General features: G+C 37.4%; 1 long non-coding RNA gene across 2 annotated transcripts; it reads right to left on the bottom strand.

The window, feature by feature from the left end:
• Positions 1-4,056: 4,056 nt before the first annotated feature.
• On the bottom strand, positions 4,057-7,977 carry LOC110879448. 2 transcript variants are annotated; one of them, XR_002558671.2, is made up of 8 exons: positions 7,473-7,977; positions 7,320-7,394; positions 6,491-6,777; positions 5,724-5,941; positions 5,041-5,328; positions 4,888-4,930; positions 4,508-4,671; positions 4,095-4,279 (listed from the first exon to the last, which is right to left on the bottom strand). It is a non-coding gene; the product is annotated as an uncharacterized LOC110879448 (long non-coding RNA). The 2 variants fall into 2 exon arrangements; XR_002558672.2 differs by lacking the exon at positions 4,508-4,671 and having other exon boundaries at positions 4,057-4,279.
• Positions 7,978-8,188: the final 211 nt, after the last annotated feature.

The raw sequence follows: 8,188 nt of genomic DNA, 5'->3' as shown, positions 1-8,188 counted from the left end.
TGAACGGGTTTGCTGATGGTGTGTTTACGGGTGCCGGGTAACGAAAACGGTAAGTTGTCAAGCGTTTACAGCCAACTTCGGGTGGCTGTAACAGGGTCATATTTTAATGAAATCTGGATTTTCTTGAGTCTATAACGTGTTATTTCGAAATACGCTTCTAATGGCGCTGGAATCATGATTTTTGGACATCGTTTACTATTTTAAACATATTATTTCGTTTCAGCAATTAAAGCTGTGTTTTTCTGCAGAAAACGCAGCTCACGTTTCATATCATAACTTGGTATGTGTTTACTATTTTGACTTGAAATCTTTACTGTAGATGCTCTTAAGTGTCCGAGCAAACCTCCAACTGGAATTTCGTCAATCGGACTTACGATGAATTTTAAATGAATTTTTCCGTGGACTGCAGTCAGAAAGTGACGAATCTGATTGCAGCCCGGTAAATGCATTTTATAAAATAATTGGTGATGAATTGGATCCCGAGGTTTTGACACAATAATATTTGGATCGTTTAACACATTCTTTAATTTTTTGGGAATTTTGTTGTACACGAACTATTCCGGATAGCAATCCGAAAACTGCCGAAAATGCACTGTATTGCTGAATTTTATTGAATTGTATTTTGAACCTTTTGTGACACTTGTATCGTCGCTAAACTATGTTGTGATAATTAGCATTGTATGATTAAATGTGCTACGTGCTAGATACGTGTAGGAACTTTGTGCCCTATTTGAAACCACTAATGGACTAACTGGTAATTGTACTAGGACGTGATTGACCGACCTTGACTGTTAGCTATTTTTAAGAGTCAAACCGAGCAACCAAAGGTGAGTTCATACTCTTTCCAAGGCATGGGATTCCCAAGGGTTGGGAATGGGTAAATGAACTAAACGGTAGTTACGACCATCCTCCGTGGGTAGGACACCAAGAATACACACTGGACCAAACCTCTATCATGAAGTCCCTCATTTATATCGACTTAATCGTCGAGGCCTATGGCGAGCGGGTCATTAGTTAATAGCGCTATTAGGTTTAACAAACCTCACACCGTGTCGTTCGAACGGGCGTGTACTAATGGACTATGGGCAAAGGGTCAATGCTGATAGACATTGACTTAGGGCACCTCTTACATTTTCGTAGCAGTCAATACACACGGTCTGGTAACACATGGGAGGCCCCCACTAATCTTCGCAAACATGTCTGGGAGAGCGCGATACAAACAAATACAATACATAGTTTACAAAACGAACATATGATTTACGAAACGAATACTATAACCAACAACCAACTGTGAACTCGCTCAACTTTGTTGTTGACTCTCTGTTACATGCCTTGCAGGTCGTTAGGTACTCATGGAGCTTGCACAGGGAGGCGCGGTCGTTGTGGGACATGGCAGTGTGTGCCATGCTAAAAACATTACTCTACTTCGTACTTAATACTTACATTGGGTTTTACAATTATGCTTACGCTAAACACTTAACTATGTTTTGATTTGAAACACCTTTCAAATTGTATGGTCGAATTTTACTTATTACTTGTTATGTTCAATATGATTGGTGGCTAGATTCTGGTCAGTCACGCCTCCAAGCGGTGGTACTCCGCGTGCGGATTTTGGGGGTGTGACAAATCCGATCTTGGAGAAGTAGTTGAGCCATGTGACACCTCGAAAATTCACGTCCTATAATGTATAGACACGTGTCAAATGTGTAAACGCGTGGAAGGAATATTATAGAAGGACTAAAGTTGACAAACATGGAAAGTATGAGAATATACGTATTCCAGGTGTCAACTGTGAATAAATGTAATGTACATTAACCCTACACGATGCTCATACCTTCAAACGAATAAATCATGGATCATACGAAGCTAAAAGTGAGGGATTTCAAACTACAGGGGTTAAATGTGTCAACATGTTTAAAGATATACCTCTGAGTGACCTTTTGGCAAGCCCGAAGCTTTGTAAATGCTAATTATGCCCACTAGAATACACGCTTAAAATTTCATAACGTTTCGTTATCGTATGAGAAAGATATGACCTAATTCGTATGCGAAGGGTTAAAGTGTTAATGTTGAAAGTTAAGGCTTTTCGGGTTAATCGGAAGTGTACGAGGACTTGGCAAAGTGGGTATAAGTCCTAAAGCCTATATGGGTATAGTATAAGGGGTCAAAATGCAAGTTAAAAACCTAGTTACCCTTTCAAATTAACCGAAGGTCAGCTGCAAAACAAAAGAAATCGAAATTCAGAATTTAAGCAGCCCAGGCGGCCCGCTTTGTCTTGGGTTAAATCGGACGCGGGCCGCGTCCCAGGCCCAGATACAGAATACGGGGACAGGCCCCTGTATACGCACAGAAACGACCTTTAAACGCATTTGCAACATGCTGGGCGACCCCTAACTGTGCTAGAGCACTAGGGACATGTGTTGAATGGTTGTGGTTGATCATAGAGCTAGATGTCAACATGTTATGGTGAGTTAATTCACTATATAAGGACATGTTATGCAACAATCATTCTCACACCTTCATCTGCATAATTTGATCATTCCTGGAGCTCTCAAACAGGGCCATCTGATCTCATCTCGTGCATAGGACTCTTGTAAGTCTGCTAGTTCTTGTTTAGTTGAGTTTAGCTTGTTTAAATAGCTAAAAGTCAAACCGTCGTAATTACGGTTTGACTTCGAGATTAGTCAATAATGGCTCAGTCTTATCTCGATTTAAAAGCACCATTAGGTAGGTAACCATATGGGTATTAAACCCTTATAGGGGCACTTACTGATTTCAGACATAACTAGGTCAATTGTCGAGTCAAGCGTTGACCGAAAAAGTCAACAGTTATGCAAATTACGATTTTATGCACGATTAGCAATACGTGATGCGTGTAACCTGTTTTTAAACTTAATATAACTTGGTAATAAGTGTACGGACATGTCTAAACTCGTCAGACTCGACAACTCTCAGTTTTAAACCGGTTCGGAACCGAAAGTCACGAAACTATGACTTTTACGTTGACTTCAGTTCTGACCCGAGTTAGATGGAATTAGAAATTCCTTAATGCTTCATTAGGGTTGGGTTACATGATGGTATAAGCCTCTGTACTTGTTTTGTTGATTACCCAATTAATATGCATGTTTCCGTTAATCGCTCATATGTTGACCATTATGCCCTTACCACCTTAAAAACGTGATCTATGAAAATGTAAAAGTGTAGAAACCTTAAATACTGATATATAAACTTGTATGCAAAGTTTGATATCAGTTTGACTTGTAGATTAAGAGTTATGCTCATTATCGCAAAACTAATGCTTTATGTTAATAAAACGGCGTAATTAGCGTATAGCCTAGTTAAGCCTACTTTTTGGTATCAAACTTAATACCCACTGATATAATATTTCAGGTAACAGCCGGGGGCGCTCCGTATACGCTGATCTCAGAGGCACCACCTGCTATGATCCCCGCTGGAGCTCTGCGCCTATCTCGATTTCTGCTAGGGGTGTCTGAGAACTTGGTAAATTTCTCAATGGTAATCGCTGATGGTGAAGAAGGTTATAGGCATGCGAACATGCGCTATAACACAGACCAAGAAACATGGACTATGACAGTAGATCCAAATCCAACAGCTGCTAACAATGTCAGTCCAGTGTTTTACACTAGGTTCCAAATCATGCCTAACTAGGGTGGTTGCCATTGACTTTTATTCATTCAGTAGTGTTTGCATCTTCTAGTGTTTTTTACACTAGACAAAATAACTTTGTTCTTATCGTTTGTGAAAACTTGAAAGTACATGGTTGCTTAATATTCTATGTTTACTGATGAGGGTCTGATATGGCCATTTTATAGTTCATTTGTTGGTATATTTTAGTAGGGGAGGTTTTCGAGAACAAGAGAGATTGGTTCGATAAAGTCGATGGATTTCTTTTGTTAAAAAACAGGTATATGTTTAATGTGTAAAAATTGGGCTCAAAGAAAAGTTGAACCAAAATGACAGTTGCTTTAAAACAGGTTCCTTCAGATATTCTATCTGTAAAAACTATATATATTTGATGATTTACCATCTCAGATATAAAAAATTCTACTAATACTTTGCACCTCCAGAATCAGTTACAAATTACAATACATCTATATAACTATATAAATGAAGGATTTATGACTGAATAAACATAATAGAAACCACATCCAGATATGCCAAGTGAAGAAAACAAACCAAAAGAATGTACTACAGTAAGATCAAACCTTAAGATTTGTGCTAACAGCAAGCAACCATGTGCTTTGAAACAGCCTGTGGCCTGAAAACAGCGTATAAAAATGACCATGTTATATGAGAGAATAAGAAGAAACGGTATGGAATGGAATGGAACGTAATATATTATTTAGCATGAACGTAATGTCAGATTTCAGGGAACATGCTTTTTAGATGCAAAATCATGAAAATGAAAGTCGGTATAAATATGTTCACACAAGCAAGAAGCTAGTTATTTATTTTCACACCGGAGTCTCACAACTAAGTAACTAACCAATAAAAGTGTAGGTAGTTCCTTTAATGTTCAACTTTGCTCACTAAGACACCCACGAATGAAGAGAAATATAACCGCTCTTTTCACCTTTTCTATCCCTAATGTTCATATACGCTGCTTCATCATAGTGGGGTTGTATACACCTCTCTAAAAGGGATCACATTCTGTAATGCACGGAATATGACGGTCAACATAGAAGATCCCAATTCTTACTTGTGAGTTGGGTTTTAAAAAGCGCGCCTAGGCGCAAGCTTTGGCGCCTTAGGTAGCCCGAGGCGCGCTTTTTACAAAAAGCCCCAAAAAGAAGCGCTTTTTTTTTTTGGTATCGTCCTCTTTACCCCCATAAAATAAAAAAGCACACAATATGTATGTATACTTACAAGCGAAGCTGCCGTCCTCCTGCTAATTTACTAGCCTCTGGATCTGCAAGTTCCCAATTTCTTTTAATAATAAGCATTTTTTATTCAATTAAGCCCACGAATATAAGAGATTTGGTTAATATCTGATAAAAATGTTGAGTTACGAAAGCTAACCTGTTTGAAGAGCAGTGTGCACGAACAATGGGCCAAGAAAGCTTCCACCAATAGCAATTACATTTGGTCAATGCTTTCCAAGTACATACAAGAAAATTAAGACCTGAATCAGCTATTATCCTAAACAATTTCAAAAAAACACAAGCCACTCCATGAGTGTTACACCTTAATAAATTAAAAATCATAGCTTTACTTACATGCTCCCCATTTATTACCTGGAGGTTGTGTATTCGCATTCTGACGAAAGAAAGTGTCGAAAAACAGGTGGCGGTGGGTGGAGGATCAGGCCTTCGTGTCCAAAATCATAATACAATTTAATATTAGTTTCATGTTTTACATAACCCGGATCCGGGTCGTTAATCTTATATATGAAATGGTAAATAACATTTTTATGATGTACAGATACTTCAATTAATTTCATATATAACCTTATAAACTTGAAAATTTTCATATATACCTAATAAAAACTAAAAATATCATATCTGCCCTTACAAAACTAAACATATCATATATACCCAATTTATTAAAAACAATCTAATAAACTAGTTTTATACCCGTCCGGTGGACGGGTAGTTTAATGTCATAATGACTAACTACTTTTTTATAGATTAAAAAAACATTAAATGTTTAAAATAAAAAAAAAAAGACAATATGTGTGGAATGTGCATCAGAAGGGTTCATACCCATAAGAGTAGGTTGAAGCTCTTGTCTAAGCCACTTATTGTTCATGCATCTGCACATTTATTGTAGTCTCTCCTTATGTTAGCAACAACGAAACACGGTGTATTTCAAGATGTTTATTCTTGTGACATTGCCCTCCACCTTCCAGGGCCCCGATTCACAGTCAGTCCCAAGAAGAACCTTTGTAGCCTCCACCAAATCAATTTCGACCCGTATAGAACTGCCAACAAAAACTTTTCCATTACAAATGCGTAATACTGCCACATAGCAGGCCTCTCTAAACTTGGACACAGTCACGCATATCAATTGGTCTAGAGAATACTAACGAATTGGTGGCCCGATAGGTTCCAAGAACTGGCCCAAACTATTCTTTTGTGAGTCTCTTGCCTGGTTAAAAGCTGGTAAGTGGTAATCATGTTTGGGGCAAAGGACATGTGCCTTTAACTTAGAGCATTCACAATGGAGTTCTTATATTTATGTGAGTGGGATAATTATATTATAAGGAAAGAAGTTCTTACTGCCATTTTCTAGGTACCTATATAAGTTAATAATAGCAAAGTGTGTAATAACTCGACCCTAAATAAGTAGATAATCGATATCAAGATAATTTCATCCAAACACTATAAAGTGATTATTACAAACTAACAGTCTGTTTAATAACACACATCCAAACACCCCTCCCTAATCATGTGGTCCAAACATGTCTTATAGTAAAGATGCAAATTATCACCATCATGCAAGGACAATAAAAAAAGATAAAAGAAAAAACCTGATCCTTGAATCCTCTTGGAAGAATTTCATCAGCTTCATCCAACACAAACATCTAGATGTAATCAGCACGTAGCGACTGCCTCCTAAGCATGTCAAAAACACGCCCATGTGTACCAACAACAACGTGGACCCCAGTTGAGAGGATGCATTGGTCCTCACGGACACAAGTCCCACCCACACAAGCATGAACCTTCACATCAAGAGGGTCACCAAGAGCCCGCATAACTTTCTCAATTTGTTGTGCAAGCTCACGAGTTGGAGCCAAAACCAAAGCTTAAGATTCGGCTACATTGTAGTCAAGTTGATGAAGAATACCAAAACAAACTTATTATCATTAGAAACCGCATATATTAAAGTGGTCAAATAGTATAAAAATAATGTAGCATTAATGAAAAGTTCCATTAAGAACATACTTGCACCAGAAGACTCACACCTGATAAACTATAAACCTTTTAATTCACATATATGCGCATATAACATATGACACTCGAAAGTGAAAACCGACATGTGCTCCAGTGAGCAGCTCTTAAAAATCTTGAAACTCCGATATATTACAAACTTATCATATTGTTTAAAAAATAATTTAATTATTTTTTATAAAAAGACCGAAAAAATTCATTCATGAAAATACAGTTTTAGACTTAGACCAGTTTTGGCCCATTTGATATAGCTTTAATAATATCCATACTCCAAATCAATGTTCATTAAAAAATTACTGTAAATACAATCCAAATCATCAATATTCATTAACCATAGTCAAATTAGGTTGACCTTGAAGTAATTAGACAAAACAATGAAGCAAGATAAAAAATTATAGATATGCAAACCTGATACTGAAGCTTCTAATTATCAAATCAGCAAGGAAGCACTTTATTGATTTTATCATCTCAAAAGTAGAATACCTTAAACAGAAAGTATTGTATGTATACTTCAATAATTAAGGAAAAATAAAATGAAGAACAAAAAAATCCAAATTTAACCTTTAGGTTAAGTTTCAGTACTTCATCGACCAACCACCTACATCAAAATCAATATTAACATAAAATAACATTTGTTAACTTGAAAGTGATAAGAGAATTCTTCTGATTGCTATCTTCTTTCGATACAATTTCGGAGATTTTGAACGGAGAGGAGGATAGTAATACTTCGTCTCTGGTTCTTGTAGTGTCGATGGTTGCTTCATGTCCTGGTATTTTGGGCATTCCCGATGTTCAACAGTCTCTCCATGGCTTGGTTGAACGGCGGTGCTAACTTCCGTTTTTTCCTCATTCCCGTCGTCAGTATCCCCTTTGAAGCAAAAGCCAATGAAGAACGGCGGCAGAGACCGTACCCTACGGTTACAGTGAGAGTTCAGAGTAATGGGAGGGAAGGATCGGGAAAATGGGTGATGCATCGATTGATCGGGAATTTATAGGGATGATTTTAGGCGCCCTAGGTTAGAGAGCGCTGCGAACTGCCTGTTCAAAATGAAAAACTGTCAAAAGAAACTGCAGTGCCAAAGGTCAAAGAAGAAACCGAAAAATAACCTCTGCTTCTAGAAGGTTTCATCTATTTTAAATGGCTGAGATTTAATCTCAGCCTCATCTAACGGCTGCGATTAATTATAGGAGGGGGTTGACTTTAATGGTGACATTAGAATATATAATAATCTTTTACACTTACTTTTTTAACTTCTATGTTTTCATATATGCTCATC

This window comes from Helianthus annuus, chromosome 9 (genome assembly GCF_002127325.2).
Source record: "Helianthus annuus cultivar XRQ/B chromosome 9, HanXRQr2.0-SUNRISE, whole genome shotgun sequence".
Classification (NCBI taxonomy): Eukaryota; Viridiplantae; Streptophyta; class Magnoliopsida; order Asterales; family Asteraceae; genus Helianthus; species Helianthus annuus.
This window is presented reverse-complemented; position numbering and strand designations above follow the sequence as displayed.